This window comes from Bombina bombina, chromosome 6 (assembly GCF_027579735.1).
Source record: "Bombina bombina isolate aBomBom1 chromosome 6, aBomBom1.pri, whole genome shotgun sequence".
Lineage (NCBI taxonomy): Eukaryota > Metazoa > Chordata > Amphibia > Anura > Bombinatoridae > Bombina > Bombina bombina.
Genome location: NC_069504.1, coordinates 9377777 through 9398993, shown reverse-complemented (window position 1 = coordinate 9398993; position 21217 = coordinate 9377777).

Genomic DNA, 21217 nt, shown 5'->3' with positions numbered 1-21217 from the left:
TAAAAGGTGGCTACTTTTGGATGATTCACAGTCAGGAATTTTTTCTCTTTTTCACTGATAATATTGTTCATCTTGGCTTGAGTAATGAGTTCTTTATATTGTGTGAGAAATTGTTCTGTTGGGTTGCTCCACAGTTTTTTGTAACAGGTTTCATTAGTTAGCTGTGTATTCGCCTCTTTTAAATACCTCTCTGTAGGCCAAAGGACAATATTGCCACCTTTGTCCGCCTGGCGGACTATTACATCATCCCACTTTTGAATTTCGGCTAAAGCACGTTTTTCTCCTTTAGTTAAATTCGGTAAAGGTGATTTAACTTGTAAATTAGATATTTCTTTGCAGACAATATTATTGAAAATTTGGATACTTGGGCTAGTGGATGATTTGGGTATGTACTTAGATTTATTGGTTAGATTATTTCGCCAATTTGTACTGTCTTGTGTTTCATTTTCTTTTAATAAATCTTCCAGGTCTTGTAATATTTTTAGGTCTTCTATGGTCCACTCTGTGCCTGGGTCATTCTGATTTTTTACATCTGCATATTGTTTGCGTAACAATAATTTTCTTAGATATAATTGTATGTCCTTTATGTTCTCGAATTTATCGAGTGTGGTACTTGGGCAAAAAGATAGACCTTTGGCAAGTAAAGATACATGGTCTTCAGACAGCATTTTATTAGATAGATTTAATACTTTCATTGTTTCATTTTGATTTTGGAGAAAGGACTGGGGCTCCTTTTGTAGGGATTGTTGTTGTGCCTGGTTTCTCTGATGCTTCTGGTTCTTGTTGCTTTTTTGTTTGCCCCCCCTACCTCTTCTGGTGGGTCTGGGTTTATATTGGTACCTTCCTCTAAAAAACCTTTCCTTTTTCTATTTCCCGATTGTACTGGGACTGAATTGACAGATCTCTCAGGGGTTGGTTCATCTGTAGGGTTATCAGATTCTTCACCTTCTGTTTCTGTGTCACTTTGTATGATTGTTACTCTTTGACGGTTTGTAGAGGTGTTAGAGTTAAATTTTCTTTTCCATTTGTAAACCCTATTATTTTGAAAATCTTCCACGTCTCTGTTTAATTTCCCCATCTTAGTTTGTTTAATTTCTGCCTCGTATCTGTCTAATTCTTTTTGGTATTTTTTGTAGGAGGTTTCAAAATCTTTAAGTGTCTCAAATTGTTTCAATTGTTCATTTTGCGATTTTATTAGTTCTTCTAATCTATCATATTCTGCAGTGTCGTGTTTGATAAGGATGTTCATCAATTTATTAGAGCACTCAGACAGAGCTTCTTCCCATTCTATAGTTAGTTCTTTTTGCTTAAACTCGAATGCTGGGAAGAGTTGTATTCTGAGTCCTCTGGGGATCAGTTTTCGTTCAAGATACTTATCAAAGAAATGGTGATTCCACCAAACTTTATCTTGCTTATAAAGGTTTTTATGGAGTTCACGTAGTAGTTGGTCTAGTCTATCTGATGTTGGTTCTGTATTTACTGGCTGTGTTTCGTTAAAGACCTCTTGGAAGTCTGTTAAACGTTTATTGTTTCTAGTTATCCTGTCCTGTTCCAATTTATTTGCCATATTTCTAATGTGTATTATTCACAAATGCGTGCTCTATTAGTGTCACCTAGTGGACTAGGCAGAAAATTCAACAAAGAGAAAACGAAAGTACTAATGGCACTGCTGAGGGTTGGGAATTAGGGTAGCCTATTAATCTCTGAATTAATAGATACAGTCTGTCTGGGTTTGTATCTATGATTCTGTGTTAATAACAATTTGGCTGAGGTGCTGTGTACTTGTATACTGAAACACTCGAAATCAATCCTAGGCAAATAAATTGGAACAGGACAGGATAACTAGAAACAATAAACGTTTAACAGACTTCCAAGAGGTCTTTAACGAAACACAGCCAGTAAATACAGAACCAACATCAGATAGACTAGACCAACTACTACGTGAACTCCATAAAAACCTTTATAAGCAAGATAAAGTTTGGTGGAATCACCATTTCTTTGATAAGTATCTTGAACGAAAACTGATCCCCAGAGGACTCAGAATACAACTCTTCCCAGCATTCGAGTTTAAGCAAAAAGAACTAACTATAGAATGGGAAGAAGCTCTGTCTGAGTGCTCTAATAAATTGATGAACATCCTTATCAAACACGACACTGCAGAATATGATAGATTAGAAGAACTAATAAAATCGCAAAATGAACAATTGAAACAATTTGAGACACTTAAAGATTTTGAAACCTCCTACAAAAAATACCAAAAAGAATTAGACAGATACGAGGCAGAAATTAAACAAAATAAGATGGGGAAATTAAACAGAGACGTGGAAGATTTTCAAAATAATAGGGTTTACAAATGGAAAAGAAAATTTAACTCTAACACCTCTACAAACCGTCAAAGAGTAACAATCATACAAAGTGACACAGAAACAGAAGGTGAAGAATCTGATAACCCTACAGATGAACCAACCCCTGAGAGATCTGTCAATTCAGTCCCAGTACAATCGGGAAATAGAAAAAGGAAAGGTTTTTTAGAGGAAGGTACCAATATAAACCCAGACCCACCAGAAGAGGTAGGGGGGGCAAACAAAAAAGCAACAAGAACCAGAAGCATCAGAGAAACCAGGCACAACAACAATCCCTACAAAAGGAGCCCCAGTCCTTTCTCCAAAATCAAAATGAAACAATGAAAGTATTAAATCTATCTAATAAAATGCTGTCTGAAGACCATGTATCTTTACTTGCCAAAGGTCTATCTTTTTGCCCAAGTACCACACTCGATAAATTCGAGAACATAAAGGACATACAATTATATCTAAGAAAATTATTGTTACGCAAACAATATGCAGATGTAAAAAATCAGAATGACCCAGGCACAGAGTGGACCATAGAAGACCTAAAAATATTACAAGACCTGGAAGATTTATTAAAAGAAAATGAAACACAAGACAGTACAAATTGGCGAAATAATCTAACCAATAAATCTAAGTACATACCCAAATCATCCACTAGCCCAAGTATCCAAATTTTCAATAATATTGTCTGCAAAGAAATATCTAATTTACAAGTTAAATCACCTTTACCGAATTTAACTAAAGGAGAAAAACGTGCTTTAGCCGAAATTCAAAAGTGGGATGATGTAATAGTCCGCCAGGCGGACAAAGGTGGCAATATTGTCCTTTGGCCTACAGAGAGGTATTTAAAAGAGGCGAATACACAGCTAACTAATGAAACCTGTTACAAAAAACTGTGGAGCAACCCAACAGAACAATTTCTCACACAATATAAAGAACTCATTACTCAAGCCAAGATGAACAATATTATCAGTGAAAAAGAGAAAAAATTCCTGACTGTGAATCATCCAAAAGTAGCCACCTTTTACCTGATCCCAAAGGTACATAAAAATGCCAAACATCCACCCGGCCGTCCCATAGTATCAGGCAATGAAAACTTGACAGAGAAAGCTAGTAAATATATTGACCAGCGATTAAGGGAATTCCTAACAGAAATACCTTCATATATAAAAGATACTATGGAGACACTTCAGCACTTACAAGACATCCAATTAGGAGCCACATCTTGGCTTGTCACCGCAGATGTTGAGGCCCTTTATACTAGCATTCAACATGAGCTAGGACTAGAAGCAGTTCAATATTATTTGAATTTAGGAACAGAAGAGGATGAAAATCACAATAATTTTGTGATGAAATTACTAGAATTTGTACTAAAGAAGAACTATTTCATTTTCAACAATCAATTCTATCTGCAGACAAGGGGGACAGCGATGGGGACAGCTTGTGCACCCACTTATGCCAACCTATTTCTGGGTTGGTGGGAGCACAATACTGTCTTCACTGATGAGAATGATGAGTTCACTCAACACATCCCCCTCTGGCTAAGATACATAGATGACATCTTACTAATCTGGGAAGGACCCAAAGAAAAACTGGACATATTCCTAAAGAGGTTAAACCAGAATACCATGAATATAAAATTAACTTATGAATCCAGCCAAACAGAAATCTCCTTTCTAGATTTGAGAATTTTCAAAAAAAGTAATGGCATGTTGGGGACAGACTTGTATAGAAAGAAAACAGCAACCAACACTATTCTATATAATACAAGCGCACATGCTCCAAGCACAATCAAATCTCTCCCCACTGGAGAATTTCTGCGGGTCAAAAGAAATTGTTCAGAACCAGATTTATATAAAATCAGAGCTCAAGAAACAACAGATCGGCTTAGCCAGAGGGGGTACAGTAAATCTTTGATCAAAAAGGCAAAGAACAAGGCAAGAAAAACAGAACGTGAGAAGTTATTGAAACCTAAGATTCGCACAAATGACAGCAAAACCAGATTAATATTAACCTATAATGCACAAAGCAAGGATGTAATCGAAATAATCAACAAACACTGGCACATTTTGCAAGCAGACAATACTTTGGGTCAGTTCATAGGACCCAAAGTAGATATCAGTTATAGACGCACAAAAAATCTAAAAGACTTAGTAAGCCCCAGCCACTATACTCACAAAAAGAAAACTACGGCTGGCAGCATACAAACTGGCTCCTACCCTTGTGGAAATTGCATCAGTTGTAAATTTCTGAAAAAAACAACAACTATCACGGACAGATTTGATAAAAAGCATCCAATCAAATCTTTCATCAACTGTAATACCACTGGAGTGATCTATGTCCTACAATGTCAATGTTCAAAAATTTACGTAGGAATGACAACACGCAAATTACGCACGAGGGTACAGGAACATGTGCGCAATATCCGAAATGCAGCCAAAGATTTAAAGAACAAAAAGACCATTTCATCAGTAGCCCATCACTTTTACAAATTCCATCAAGGCAAACCAGATGGGCTAAAATGTTGTGGTATACAAAAAGTCAACTTTGGAATCAGAGGAGGAGACAAAGAAACCAGCTTGCTCCAACACGAAAGTAGATGGATATATCTACTTAATTCTATACAACCCAATGGCCTTAATGAGCACAATAATTACTTTTCATATTTATAAATATGAATAATAAGTCAAATCTGAGTAAATAATAAAACAAGATCAACAATTAAAATTAGAATTTTCAAGCACCAGAAATAATTCACAAATCTTAATTAATTCTACACTCACATCTCCACTGACCCATCTGCCACAGAGTTACCACCTACTAGACACCAAATTCACAGTTACTTACAATGTCACTAAACCATCCTATTATCCTCATTTCCTACAAGAACACGTATTTATAACTTGTTCTCACAAAACAATATCATTCACGAATGTTCACATCTGTGTCAGATACTCAGACACACTATTATTTGAAATGATTCAAAATATCACTGAGAAGCATCGTCTCTATTTATTTATTTTCCCCAACCCCAAAAAATGTCACAACACAATTGCACTGAAAAATATTAAGATTGAAATGTAGTACATCGATATATAAGTAGATACTATCCTCACACTTATAAGGTGCACCCATATATATAGTAATAAAAGTACACAACTTATTATTTAAATAAATACATATATATGACAATTTGTCATAACATGCAATTACAACTGTAATTACAAAAACAATCTCACTAAAATCTCTTATTCATCACTATTTATTTTATTTTGTCACACACTATCATTAGTGTCATTATACTGAAGGCTAAAATGACTAGCTTAAATCAGTACATCTATTTACGTTTAAATTTACCAACATTATTATATTCCATCTGGGTTAACCAGACTAATAACAAGGCTAATATAATATGATAAGCTCAAAAACATATATTGACTCTTAAACTCTCTCTCTAGAAAAATTCCTTATAAGTAACTTGTTCTGTGCCATAAACTTTGTATCCAAATTACCACTGGATAATATCTGTCATCATCAAAAATCAGTACTTGCAATCAGTACAAACAACATACAATTAATAAATTCTCATTCTTTATATACACTTTTAGCTCATAAGATCTCACGGTACAAATAACATAAGAAACGGATTATAATTGTACTTATGTCCTATGAATCTTTATTCATACAGATTCAAAAGAATACACACAGTAAGACTGAGAAAAGATTTTCTTCCAATTGTATCCAACTGCACATATGTACAAGTTATTTTGCATCGAGTGATAGGTTCCTTGCAACGGACCTCTTGATTTGTCAAAAGAAGAACCAATAGGAGAACGAGTGCGAGCCAATAAAAAGACACAAACCCGGCCGCGCCGTACCCTTTGAAAAAGCCACGTTAGTGGCGAAACATGTTAGGGAAACGATTGTTGTGAATGCCTCCTAAAAACTTTTTTAACTAGCAGGACATTTGGTCCTTATTGTAAATAACAGCATGAAGTTTGTGGGTTGTTAAACATTTAAATTACAGCTTAGAATTTCTTAAACAAGGCTCTATTCAGTACCGTGGATTTTACACGAGTAATCGGCAGTTGCGGCACGGCGGCAATATAAGTATATCAGTACTAAAATCGGGGATTTAGATATAATACCCTAACATTCAATAAGTTACATATACCGAAAACGCCAAACCGCAAGCCGTGCCTGTACAAACGTAGAAATATACTCAGAGATTACCGGTAGAAAAAAAGTATACAGATATTAACAAAAACAAAATACTAGATTTACTATAAGTATCAGAACGAATCCCTCTTACCGCTGCAGCTATATTGCAGCATCTTGTAGTTTTCATAGAGATTTTTACTTGTAACTTAATCAGAAGTTGTGGCACAATTAGTGATTATCGAACAACTGTTTGAGCACACATATGTTAATATATGTAGCAATCTTTATATGGAACATTAGAAACCAATAGAATAAGTATTGAATTCAGCAGCAAAACTGAGTCTACACTAGACTAACAAGACAGTGAGAATATCTATCTCAGCCGACCTATTACTTATAGGATTTTATAAGCAAAGCAAATTCAAGTAGCGCTGAATGAGGAAAATGTGACTAACAGCATTTTGCCAATAATCAGGTTTAAATGAACCAGCTATAAAACATTAAAGTTCAGTACAACAGTAAAGAAATACACTGTTGTTTCAAGAGAAATATATTAGGCAAAACCCTGAACACATACAGATAGCAGTCACAATAGGCCAATCTCACAGTCTGTCAATATATCCAACCACGATTTCTGTATATTCAAACTAAAATTGCTATAACAGTAGATTTAGCTCAATAACATAAGCTAAGAACAACATCTACTCTATATCTATACTAATCCTGCATATATATTTTCTTTTCAATCAAGCAGTAATATTAGATTTGCTAAATCCAAATCCCAATACATGCATTAAGACAGCATAACAAACCAGACTTTGCTGCTTATAATCTCAGAGCAGTTCCTACAAAAATTGCATTACGGTGTACTCACCCACAGAATATCCAATAAGACCACCTAATTTGTGATCTAAACCACAAGTTCAGGAACAACAGATTTATTATTCTACAAGAAAATCAGATTCTTACTGATACCTACAGATATCTCTGACTTAAGAAACATTAATAAAAGTTCAATGTAAAAGACAACCACTATATGTAAATATAAAATATTGGATTACTTAAAATCCGACCAAATCCTGTGTTTTTAAACATAGTATATATGTGAATTGTGTGTAAGCTTTTTGTTTTTGTTTTAAATTAAGAAATAAAGGTTATATTTTAAATATCCCCCAGCACTCTCTCTCCCAAGATATCCAGTCTCTGCCCAATTGTGCCACCCGTGAATAAGGGGAAGAGTGCTACCCAGGTGTACAATTCTTCAATCCTAGGATTGATTTCGAGTGTTTCAGGGATTGATGAATATTTGGCGGACTTCGAAAGGCAATGTGCCCTGCACCAGATTCCCAACAGGGAGTGGCCCACGATATTGTCTGGGAAACTATCCGGGCGAGCCCTGGAAGCCTTTCGTACTCTGGGTGCTGAGGAAGTGACACAGTATGAGCTAGTTAAGGAGACACTGTTGCGACGGTACGCAGTAACTCCGGACGCGTATCGCCGACAGTTTCGGGGCACGAAAAAGAAGCCTAACGATACCCATATGGAATGGGCGCACCGAATGCGGAGAGCGGCAAATCACTGGATGAGCGGAAGTAAAGCGGTGACTGGTGAGGAAATTTTACAATTGTTTCTCTTAGAACATTTTTATAATGGCATGGAACAGCAAGGGAAGGAATGGCTGCGAGACAGGCGACCCTCTACCTTAGAAGAAGCAGCCAAATTGGCCGATGAACATTATGACTCCCGTCTTCACGAACCCAGAGAGGTTTACCGTGCACCCCCTCGTGCTGAATTCCGAGCCCCGGTGCCCGCAGGGCCCGCCCGACACTCAGGACCACCCAATAACAGCTCTGAGCGTCCCAGACCGACTTGCCACCGATGCAAGCAACCAGGGCATTTCATGGCTAGCTGCCCCCTTAATACGCACCAGACACCCAGGAATTACAATTACCCCTCTGGGGCATATCGTCCGGCTCGGACCCTCTGTGTTAACCAAGAGGCCCCTATGGAGGAATATTTGGGGCCGCTTCACGAGGCGGACCCTGTATATGCTGCCTCAGATAACCGCCAGCACCATCGGCAGAAGGGATGGCTCGAGGGGCGATCTACCGAGGGATTGAGAGACACAGGGGCTACTATCACGCTGGTACAGAGTCATTTGGTGCCGGAGCACAAGCGATCTGGACAGACTGTGGCCATTAGAGTGGCGGGGGGGGATGTGTACAAAATTCCAACAGCTAAAGTGCATCTTGATTGGGGAGCGGGAAAGGGGGCTGTGAACGTGGGCATAATGGATAATTTACCTGCCGAAGTACTACTGGGCAATGATTTGGGCCCCATGACTTCTGCCTATGCTCCAGTATGCAACAACGAGGCGGACCCAGTGACTACACGGGCCCAAGCCCGGACGGAGCGAGAACTCTCACCAGTGCGGGAGACACAGGTAAGACCTACCCCGACCTTGCCTGACATGTTAGGCCCCATACCCTGGGACACCCCAGATGCTTTCGAGACAGAGTCTAAGACTGACCCGACCTTACAAAAGTACCGGGAACGAGCAGAGACCGGAGGGGGCGGGGCAGATAATGAAACATTCTTATGGGAAAAAGGGAAACTATACCGCTGGACAGAGAAAAGGGGACAGCGTAGGCGACAGCTGGTAGTGCCCCACAAATACCGTCAAGAAATCCTCAAGATAGGCCACGACATCCCCTTAGCAGGCCACCTAGCTGTAACCCGTACCCTACACCGCATTACTCACACGTTCTTTTGGCCAGGGGTACACGCTGACGTTAGAACTTACTGTAACACCTGCGATGTGTGTCAACGAGTAGGAAGGCGAGGCGATCACCCTAAAGCCCATCTAGTAAATATGCCCATTGTAGAGGAACCCTTCAGCCGGGTTGCTATTGACCTAGTGGGACCACTGGCTACCCCTAGTCCCTCCGGTAAGCGCTACATTCTTACCGTAGTGGACTACGCTACCAGGTACCCAGAGGCTGTCGCCCTATCCAACATACAAGCGGATACGGTAGCGAATGCACTAGTACAGGTGTTCTCCCGGGTAGGATTTCCAAAAGAAATCCTATCCGACCGAGGCACCCAATTTACGGCTGAATTGACCCAACAACTCTGGCAGGTTTGCAAAATTAAGTCCCTCCTGAGCTCCCCATACCACCCCCAGACGAACGGGCTGTGTGAGAGGTTCAATGGGACCCTCAAGCAAATGCTCAAGACGTTCACTCAGGAATACCGAGACTGGGAACGCTTCCTGCCGCACCTCCTTTTTGCTTATCGGGAGGTGCCCCAGGAAACGACAGGGTTCTCTCCCTTCGAGTTGCTCTACGGAAGAAAGGTACGGGGACCCCTAAACCTGATCCGGGAGCACTGGGAGGAAGAGATGGAGACTGACGGTGTCCCCATTGTGCCATACGTGCTGGAACTCAGGGACCGAATGGAGCAATTAGCCAAATCCGTGCGGGCTAATCTCCAGTCGGCCCAGAGAAGACAGAAAGTATGGTACGATCGGGGGGCCCGAAAGAGAATCTTTACCATAGGACAAAAGGTGTTAGTACTTAAGCCGGTGAAGACAGACAAATTGCAGGCATCCTGGCAGGGCCCCTACCAGATCGTAGAGAAAAGGGGAGACACCACTTATGTGATAGCTAGCTGCCACGACAACAATCTTAGAAAGACATTCCATGTAAACATGCTCAAGGAATATTTTGAGCGACCAGAGAACGTGACGGCCGTATGTTGTTCCCCTCAGGAAGGCCCCGACAGTCTACCCATTCCAGACCTATTAGAAAAGAGTCTCCCCACAGGTATAGTGGCTCAGGTTCAGATAGGAGACCGACTTAGCCCCACTGAAAGGGAGCAGCTCAACCAACTCCTACAGTCCAAACACCTCACCTTCTCCCCGAAGCCAGGGTACACTACTTTAACCACCCACCAGGTAGATACTCCGGGACAAGCTCCCTTGCGCCAGGCTCCGTACCGAATCCCCGAAGCAGTTAGGATAGGAATGAAGAAGGAGATCGATGAGATGCTCCAACTCAGGGTAATTGAGCCCTCCGATAGTCCCTGGGCCTCCCCAGTTGTCTTGGTGCCCAAGAAAGATGGGACCACCCGGTTCTGCGTAGACTATCGGAGGCTCAATGAAAAGACCGTGACGGACGCTTACCCTATGCCCAGGGTAGACGAGCTACTCGATCGTATAGCCAGGGGAAATTACCTGACCACTATTGACCTCTGCAAAGGTTACTGGCAGATTCCCCTGGCCCCGGAGGCTATCCCCAAGTCGGCATTCGTCACCCCATTCGGCTTATATCAGTTTAGGGTAATGCCGTTTGGGATGAAGAATGCCCCAGCTACATTCCAGCGCTTGGTGGATAGGCTCCTGGATGGCTTCCAGAGTTTTGCTTGCGCCTACCTGGACGACATAGCGATCCACAGTGAGTCATGGGAGGACCACTTAGCTCACATAGGAATGGTTCTGGATCAGATCCGGGCTGCTGGCCTGACTCTGAAGCCAGAAAAATGCCACTTTGGGATGGCCGAGGTACAGTACCTGGGTCACCGGGTGGGGTGTGGAAAGCAGCGACCAGAGCCGGCCAAGATAGAAGCTGTCGCCAATTGGCCCACCCCCATCACTAAGACTCAGGTCCTAGCCTTCCTGGGCACGGCAGGGTACTATAGACGGTTCGTACCAGACTACAGCACACTTGCCAAACCCCTGACTGACTTGACCAAGAAGAACTTACCTCGACAGGTCCTGTGGTCTCCCCACTGTGAAACGGCTTTCCAGGCTCTCAAAAATGCTCTAATTAACGCTCCTGTCTTGGCGGCTCCAGCCCTTAACAAACGTTTTATCGTCCATACAGATGCTTCCATGTTCGGGCTGGGAGCCGTCCTCAGCCAAGTAGGCGAAGATGGAGGGGAGCATCCAGTTGCCTACATCAGCCGGAAGCTCCTGCCCCGCGAAGTCAGCTATGCAGCGGTCGAAAAGGAGTGTTTGGCTTTGGTGTGGGCATTAAAGAAATTGACTCCCTATTTATATGGGCAGGAGTTCACTCTGGTCACCGACCATAACCCGTTGGTGTGGCTGAACCGGGTCTCTGGAGATAATGGCAGGCTATTACGTTGGAGTTTATCGTTGCAACCCTTCAATTTCACCATTACTTACAGACCTGGGAAACAGAATGGCAACGCCGACGGGTTGTCCAGACAAACCGACCTCAGCCCCGCATAACCAGCGGTCTGGACAGCCTTAGTCTGCCCCGAAAAGGGGTCAGACCGTGTCTGCCAGAGTGTTCCACAGAAAGGGAGCACTGTTACAGAAGCATTAGTTATTTTGTTGTGAAGAAACTTATTTCCCAGCAGCAATGCCTGAACCAGCCAAGCCAGCGCCTAAGAAGGGCTCCAAGAAAACTGTAACAAGTATCATTTCATAAAGGGTTAACTCTGTTCAGTTTTGAGAAAACTATTTTCTGAGGCAGGTTTCCTAGCATATTGTGTACTGTAATTAAGTTTGTGATAAGCATTCACTGCTAGGTGATAAGAAGGACTCAATTGTTTTCTTGTGTGTACTTGTTATCTGCGGTGGCCTGTCCAAGGGCTTTGTCTAAATGTGTGATGGGGGATTTTATGCTTCCCCCCCTGGGAGTGCCCTGTGTGCATGTAACCTAAATAAAAAGCAGGCTGGGCATCCCAGTCCTCAGTTCTTGGTTGTCCCTCAATCGCAGCGTTGACTCGTTTTTGTGGGCAGAAGGGTATCCTAGCTGTACTACAGCTAAGGGGGATTATTCTACATTTGGGAGACTCATATAGAATACTATGGAAAGCAGTTTCTCCCCTCTTCAGCAATAGGAATCCAGGCTACTAAGCGGTCCATCTCTCAGCGAGACTAAGGGTAACCGTAACAACCCCCTTCCCCAGTAGAGAAGTTTCAGGTTCCTACACTGTGTAAATGCAGATGAGAAAAGTAAACCCTTTATTTGGTGACATTACAGTAGTGACAGTTACGTGTTTTACTGCACACAAACACAAAAGCATGGTGTCTAAATCAGCAACTCTACTAAACAGGTGCTTATATAACAACGGGTATCTTCTTGTTTTATAGAACAGTAATGGTTTCCCCAGAAGCCCCAGGTCTGGGCCACCATATTGTGCACAAGGGAAAATACAGATTTAGAACATGTACTGCTGCCTGGTGCAATAAACTATGTGCAGCAGCTGATGCTCGTGCACACAGTAGTGCACTAAACTTTCTGCAGGCTGTGATGCCTATAGAAGAATGTGCCAGGCTATATGTGTAGGTTACAGTAGGGTGAGACACATGAGGTAGTATGTGCCAGGCTATATGTGTAGGTTACAGTAGGGTGAGACACATGAGGTAGAATGTACAAGGCTATATGTGTAGGTTACAGTAGGGTGAGACACATGAGGTAGTATGTGCCAGGCTATATGTGTAGGTTACAGTAGGGTGAGACACATGAGGTAGAATGTGCCAGGCTATATGTGTAGGTTACAGTAGGGTGAGACACATGAGGCAGAATGTGCCAGGCTATATGTGTAGGTTACAGTAGGGTGAGACAGATGAGGTAGTATGTGCCAGGCTATATGTGTAGGTTACAGTAGGGTGAGACACATGAGGTAGAATGTGCCAGGCTATATGTGTAGGTTACAGTAGGGTGAGACACATGAGGTAGAATGTGCCAGGCTATATGTGTAGTTTACAGTAGGGTCAGACACATGAGGTAGAATGTGCCAGGCTATATGTGTAGGTTACAGTAGGGTGAGACACATGAGGTAGAATGTGCCAGGCTATATGTGTAGGTTCCAGTAGGGTGAGACACATGAGGTAGAATGTGCCAGGCTATATGTGTAGGTTACAGTAGTGTGAGACACATGAGGTAGAATGTGCCAGGCTATATGTGTAGGTTACAGTAGGGTGAGACACACGAGGTAGAATGTGCCAGGCTATATGTGTAGGTTACAGTAGGGTGAGACACATGAGGTAGAATGTGCCAGGCTATATGTGTAGGTTACAGTAGGGTGAGACACATGAGGTAGAATGTGCCAGGCTATATGTGTAGGTTACAGTAGGGTGAGACACATGAGGCAGAATGTGCCAGGCTATATGTGTAGGTTACAGTAGGGTGAGACACATGAGGTAGAATGTGCCAGGCTATATGTGTAGGTTACAGTAGGGTGAGACACATGAGGCAGAATGTGCCAGGCTATATGTGTAGGTTACAGTAGGGTGAGACACATGAGGTAGAATGTGCCAGGCTATATGTGTAGGTTACAGTAGGGTGAGACACATGAGGTAGAATGTGCCAGGCTATATGTGTAGGTTACAGTAGGGTGAGACACATGAGGTAGTATGTGCCAGGCTATATGTGTAGGTTACAGTAGGGTGAGACACATGAGGTAGAATGTACCAGGCTATATGTGTAGGTTACAGTAGGGTGAGACACATGAGGTAGAATGTGCCAGACTATATGTGTAGGTTACAGTAGGGTGAGAAACATGAGGTAGAATGTGTAGGTTACAGTAGGGTGAGACACATGAGGTAGAATGTGCCAGGCTATATGTGTAGGTTACAGTAGGGTGAGACACATGAGGCAGAATGTACCAGGCTATATGTGTAGGTTACAGTAGGGTGAGACACATGAGGCAGAATGTGCCAGGCTATATGTGTAGGTTACAGTAGGGTGAGACACATGAGGTAGAATGTGCCAGGCTATATGTGTAGGTTACAGTAGGGTGAGACACATGAGGTAGAATGCGCCAGGCTATATGTGTAGGTTACAGTAGGGTGAGACACATGAGGTAGAATGTGTAGGTTACAGTAGGGTGAGACACGTGAGGTAGAATGCGCCAGGCTATATGTGTAGGTGACAGTAGGGTGAGACACATGAGGTAGTATGTGCCAGGCTATATGTGTAGGTTACAGTAGGGTGAGACACATGAGGTAGAATGTGCCAGGCTATATGTGTAGGTTACAGTAGGGTGAGACACATGAGGTAGAATGCGCCAGGCTATATGTGTAGGTTACAGTAGGGTGAGACACATGAGGTAGAATGTACCAGGCTATATGTGTAGGTTACAGTAGGGTGAGACACATGAGGTAGAATGTGCCAGGCTATATGTGTAGGTTACAGTAGGGTGAGACACATGAGGCAGAATGTGCCAGGCTATATGTGTAGGTTACAGTAGGGTGAGACACATGAGGCAGAATGTGCCAGGCTATATGTGTAGGTTACAGTAGGGTGAGACACATGAGGTAGAATGTGCCAGGCTATATGTGTAGGTTACAGTAGGGTGAGACACATGAGGTAGAATGTGCCAGGCTATATGTGTAGGTTACAGTAGGGTGAGACACATGAGGCAGAATGTGCCAGGCTATATGTGTAGGTTACAGTAGGGTGAGACACATGAGGTAGAATGCGCCAGGCTATATGTGTAGGTTACAGTAGGGTGAGACACATGAGGTAGAATGTACCAGGCTATATGTGTAGGTTACAGTAGGGTGAGACACATGAGGTAGAATGTGCAGGCTATATGTGTAGGTTACAGTAGGGTGAGACACATGAGGTAGAATATGCCAGGCTATATGTGTAGGTTACAGTAGGGTGAGACACATGAGGTAGAATGTGCCAGGCTATATGTGTAGGTTACAGTAGGGTGAGACACATGAGGTAGAATGTACTAGGCTATATGTGTAGGTTACAGTAGGGTGAGACACATGAGGTAGAATGCGCCAGGCTATATGTGTAGGTGACAGTAGGGTGAGACACATGAGGTAGAATGTGCCAGGCTATATGTGTAGGTTACAGTAGGGTGAGACACATGAGGTAGAATGTGCCAGGCTATATGTGTAGGTTACAGTAGGGTGAGACACATGAGGTAGAATGCGCCAGGCTATATGTGTAGGTTACAGTAGGGTGAGACACATGAGGTAGAATGTGTAGGTTACAGTAGGGTGAGACACATGAGGTAGTATGTGCCAGGCTATATGTGTAGGTTACAGTAGTGTGAGACACATGAGGTAGAATGTGCCAGGCTATATGTGTAGGTTACAGTAGGGTGAGACACATGAGGTAGAATGTGCCAGGCTATATGTGTAGGTTACAGTAGGGTGAGACACATGAGGTAGAATGTGCCAGGCTATATGTGTAGGTTACAGTAGGGTGAGACACATGAGGCAGAATGTGCCAGGCTATATGTGTTGGTTACAGTAGGGTGAGACACATGAGGTAGTATGTGCCAGGCTATATGTGTAGGTTACAGTAGGGTGAGACACATGAGGTAGAATGTGCCAGGCTATATGTGTAGGTTACAGTAGGGTGAGACACATGAGGCAGAATGTGCCAGGCTATATGTGTAGGTTACAGTAGGGTGAGACACATGAGGTAGAAAGTGCCAGGCTATATGTGTAGGTTACAGTAGGGTGAGACACATGAGGTAGAAAGTGCCAGGCTATATGTGTAGGTTACAGTAGGGTGAGACACATGAGGTAGAATGTGCCAGGCTATATGTGTAGGTTACAGTAGGGTGAGACACATGAGGTAGAATGTGCCAGGCTATATGTGTAGGTTACAGTAGGGTGAGACACATGAGGTAGAATGTGCCAGGCTATATGTGTAGGTTACAGTAGGGTGAGACACATGAGGTAGAATGTGCCAGGCTATATGTGTAGGTTACAGTAGGGTGAGACACATGAGGTAGAATGTGCCAGGCTATATGTGTAGGTTACAGTATGGTGAGACACATGAGGTAGAATGTGCCAGGCTATATGTGTAGGTTACAGTAGGGTGAGACACATGAGGTAGAATGTGCCAGGCTATATGTGTAGGTTACAGTAGGGTGAGACACATGAGGTAGTATGTACCAGGCTATATGTATAGGTTACAGTAGGGTGAGACACATGAGGTAGTATGTGCCAGGCTATATGTGTAGGTTACAGTAGGGTGAGACACATGAGGTAGAATGTGCCAGGCTATATGTGTAGGTTACAGTATGGTGAGACACATGAGGTAGTATGTGCCAGGCTATATGTGTAGGTTACAGTAGGGTGAGACACATGAGGTAGAATGTACCAGGCTATATGTGTAGGTTACAGTAGGGTGAGACACATGAGGTAGTATGTGCCAGGCTATATGTGTAGGTTACAGTAGGGTGAGACACATGAGGTAGAATGTGCCAGGCTATATGTGTAGGTTACAGTAGGGTGAGACACATGAGGCAGAATGTGCCAGGCTATATGTGTAGGTTACAGTAGGGTGAGACACATGAGGCAGAATGTGCCAGGCTATATGTGTAGGTTACAGTAGGGTGAGACACATGAGGTAGAATGTGCCAGGCTATATGTGTAGGTTACAGTAGGGTGAGACACATGAGGTAGAATGTGCCAGGCTATATGTGTAGGTTACAGTATGGTGAGACATATGAGGCAGAATGTGCCAGGCTATATGTGTAGGTTACAGTAGGGTGAGACACATGAGGTAGAATGTGCCAGGCTATATGTGTAGGTTACAGTAGGGTGAGACACATGAGGTAGAATGTGCCAGGCTATATGTGTAGGTTACAGTAGGGTGAGACACATGAGGTAGAATGTGCCAGGCTATATGTGTAGGTTACAGTATGGTGAGACACATGAGGTAGAATGTGCCAGGCTATATGTATAGGTTACAGTAGGGTGAGACACATGAGGTAGAATGTGCCAGGCTATATGTGTAGGTTACAGTAGGGTGAGACACATGAGGTAGAATGTACCAGGCTATATGTGTAGGTTACAGTATGGTGAGACACATGAGGTAGAATGTGCCAGGCTATATGTGTAGGTTACAGTAGGGTGAGACACATGAGGCAGAATGTGCCAGGCTATATGTGTAGGTTACAGTAGGGTGAGACACATGAGGCAGAATGTGCCAGGCTATATGTGTAGGTTACAGTAGGGTGAGACACATGAGGTAGAATGTGCCAGGCTATATGTGTAGGTTACAGTAGGGTGAGAGTTTGTCACTAGGGAGCACAATACACAGTGTAGGACAGCATGTTTGTTGCTAGGGTGCTATGCACAGTGTAGTGTCGCAGGTTTGCCACTAGGGCATGCTATTCAAAGTGTAGTACCGCAGGTTTGTCGCTAGGGAGCGCTATACACGGTGCAGTACCGCTGGTTTGTTGCTAGGGCGCTATACACGTGTAGCAGTGCAGGTTTTTCGCTAGGGCGTGCTATACACGGTGCAGTACAGCAGGTTTGTCACTAGGAGCGCAATACACAGTGTAGTACCGCAGGTTTATCGATAGGGCGCGCTATACACGGTTTAGTGCAGCAGGTTTGTCGCTAGGAGCGCTATACACGGTGTAGTACCGCAGGTTTGTTACTAGGGGCTCTATACAAAGTGTAGTACCGAAAGGTTTGTCGCTAGTATGAGCTATACATGGTGTAGTACCACAGGTTTGTCACTAGGACGCGCTGACACTGTGTAGTACTGCAGGTTTGTCTCTAGGAAGCGCTTACACGGTGTAGTACCACAGATTTGTCGCTAGGGAGCGCTATACACAGTGTAGTGCCACAGGTTTTTTCGCTAGGGAGCGCTATACACAGTGTAGTACCCCAGGTTTGTTGCTAGTGGCCCTATACAAAGGGTAGTACCACAGGTTTGTCACTAGGACACGCTATACACGGTGTAGTACTACAGGTTTGTCACTAGGATCGCTATACAGGGTGTAGTACCGCAGGTTTGTCACTAGGAGCGCTATACAGGGTGTAGTACCACAGATTTCTCACTAGGAGCGCTATACAGGGTGTAGTACCGCAGGTTTGTCACTAGGAGTGCTATACAATGTGTAGAACCACAGGTTTGTTGCTAGGGGCGCTATACACAGTGTAATACCGCAGGTTTGTCACTAGGAGAACTATACACGGTATAGTACTGTAGGTTTGTTGTTAGGGAGCGCTATACACTGTGTAGTACCGCAGGTTTGTCACTAGGAGCGCTATACACAGTGTAGTACCGCAGGTTTGTCACTAGGAGCGCTATACACAGTGTAGTACCGCAGGTTTGTTGCTAGGGAGCACTATACATGGTGTAGTACCACAGGTTTGTCACTAGAAGCGCTATACATAGTGTAGTACCGCAGGTTTGTTGTTAGGGGCGCTATACACAGTGTAGTACCACAGGTTTGTCACTGTCAGGGTTTTTTCCCTGTTTTGTTTGCCATGTGCTGCCGGCAGCCATTTTACTCACCTCTCTTGCTGACTCTGGTGCATACTGTGTGATGCTGCTCATTTCCTGCACTTCCTTTTATGGCCAGACTAGTGTACATCATCCGTGTGAGACAGGATGCAATCTCAGAATTGTGATGTCATCACTTATTATTTAAAGGGCCTCTGTTCAGTATATGCTTTGCCCTTGCATGTCTCAGACCTGTTTGTGTATTACCTGGCTGTCTGACGTCCCTCCTGGTACCTGATCCCTGGCTTGTTCCTGACTTTGGCTCCTGACTCGGCTCGTCTGACTACCAGCTCTGGTTTTGATTCCTGGCTTGTTATTTAACTTGTGGACTTTTTATTATTTTTTGCTATTAAAGGGCCATAATACCCAAATGTTTAAACACTTGAAAGTGATGCAGCATAGCTGTAAAAAGCTGACTAGAAAATATCTCCTGAACATCTCTATGTAAAAAAGAAAGTAATTTTACCTTAAAAGTTCCTCAGTAGCCACCTCCCATTGTAAAGGATTTCTAAGCAGCATTTTAGTGTGTCTGTCCTGGGACAGCTGAAAGGATGAGCCTCGTGAACTCTCCTATTATTTCACCAATCAGGTAAAGGAAGCTTACTATGAAATCTCATGAGAGTTAAGTCAAATCTCATGAGATCACAGTAAGAGTTCATGACCTCAGCACTGCTGATGCTGATTGGCTGCAGTTCATTTCTTCATTTATTTTTACCTGCAGCTGGGAGCAGGTGAAGTATAACTTTTTACACAGAACTTACTCTGCTGAGCTGAGGAGATTTTGAGGTAAAATATCTTCCTTTTTTACATAGAGATGCTCAGGTGATATTTTCCTGTCAGCTTTTAACAGTTATACTGCATCAGTTTCAAGTGATTTAGCATATGAATATTATGTCCCTTTAAGGATTATTTTTGCACTTCTCATCTTAGTATGATTCCTGGCACCCTGACATTACGCAAAGGCCATGAATCCTGATGGTGCTAATAATCCACCTTTACCTGCTATAATTTCCAGGATGGATGAACAGGATCATCACTTGGATCAATTTGCACTAGCACTGCAGACCCTGCTGACTCGCACTGCATATTTGGACCAAAGTTATGGCTGCTCCTGTTTCCGTTGCTGCACCTAGTCCTACCAGGAGAATGTCCGGTTCTGCACCTCTACCTTGTGGCCTCCTTTCGAAGGGTATTTGATGTTCTGGCTCGCTCCTCCTCTGCTGCTAAATGACTCATGTCCATTCAGCAAGGTACAAGATCTGTTGCTCAGTATGCCATTGAGTTCCATACGCTTGCCTCAGAGTTAGGTTGAAACAATGAAGCCTTCTTTCATGGGCTCTCTGATGCGATTAAAGACGAAGTTGCTGCCAGAGATTTACCAGAAGATCTCGAGGCATTGGTGTCTTTTTTTATATTAATTGACATCAGACTAAGTGAGAGGCCCTCTTTCAAGGAGCGCTTGCGGAAGTCTCCTGTTCCGTTGTCTCCTACGTGTTCATTCCCACCCATGCCTCCTGGTCCCGAGTCACCAGGTACTGCTGAGCCGATGCAGTTGGGATTCACGCGTCTCTCCGTGGCGGAGAGGGCCTTTAGGAGGAGGGGTGGGCTCTGCCTCTATTGTGGGTTACAGGGCCACCTTTTGAAGTCTTGTCCTACACGGCCGGGAAACGCTCACACCTAAGGTCCTGTCGACCATGGGTGGTTTATCCTTTTCCCCGGAACCGCTAAAGGAGAAACCTTTGGTCACGGTTGTCCTTTCCTGGGTGGACTCCTCCATAGTCACCCAGGCTCTTGTTGACTCCGGTGCTGTGGGCTATTTCATTGACAGTGCTTTTGTATCAAAGCACTCCATTCCTGTTTTGCCTCGGTCCGTTCTGCTTGCTATTGAGGACATTGATGGCAGGCTCCTTCAGCCCGCACTCTTTACTCATGAAACTGCTCAGTTATCCATGGCTGTTGGGGCTCTCCATTTTGAAACCCTCCAGTTCCAGGTGATAAACTCTCTGCATTTTCCGGTTGTTCTGGGTTATCTCTGGCTCCAAAAGCACAATCCCAGTCTCGACTGGCGCAGGTCCGAAATTTTGTCATGGTCTCTGCAATGTATTTCCACTTGTCTTCGGAAACCAGTTAAAGTCTTGTGCACTTCTTCGGTATCTCAATTGCCAGAGGAGTACCAAAAGATCCTAGACGTTTTTGACAAGGTGTGTGCCGGTACGTTGCCTCCTCACCAGTCTTACGATTGTGCCATAGACCTGCAACCCGGAGCCATTCCTCCTCGGGCCGGGTTTACCCTCTGTCTGTTGCAGAGAATTGTGCTATGGAGGAGTATGTTGCTGATGCTCTGTCGCGGGGGATCATCCGCAAATCCTGCTCTAATGCAGGGGTTGGCTTCTTTGTTGTGAAGAAAAAGGGTGGTGAGTTAAGACCATGCATCGATTATAGGGGTCTTAATCATCT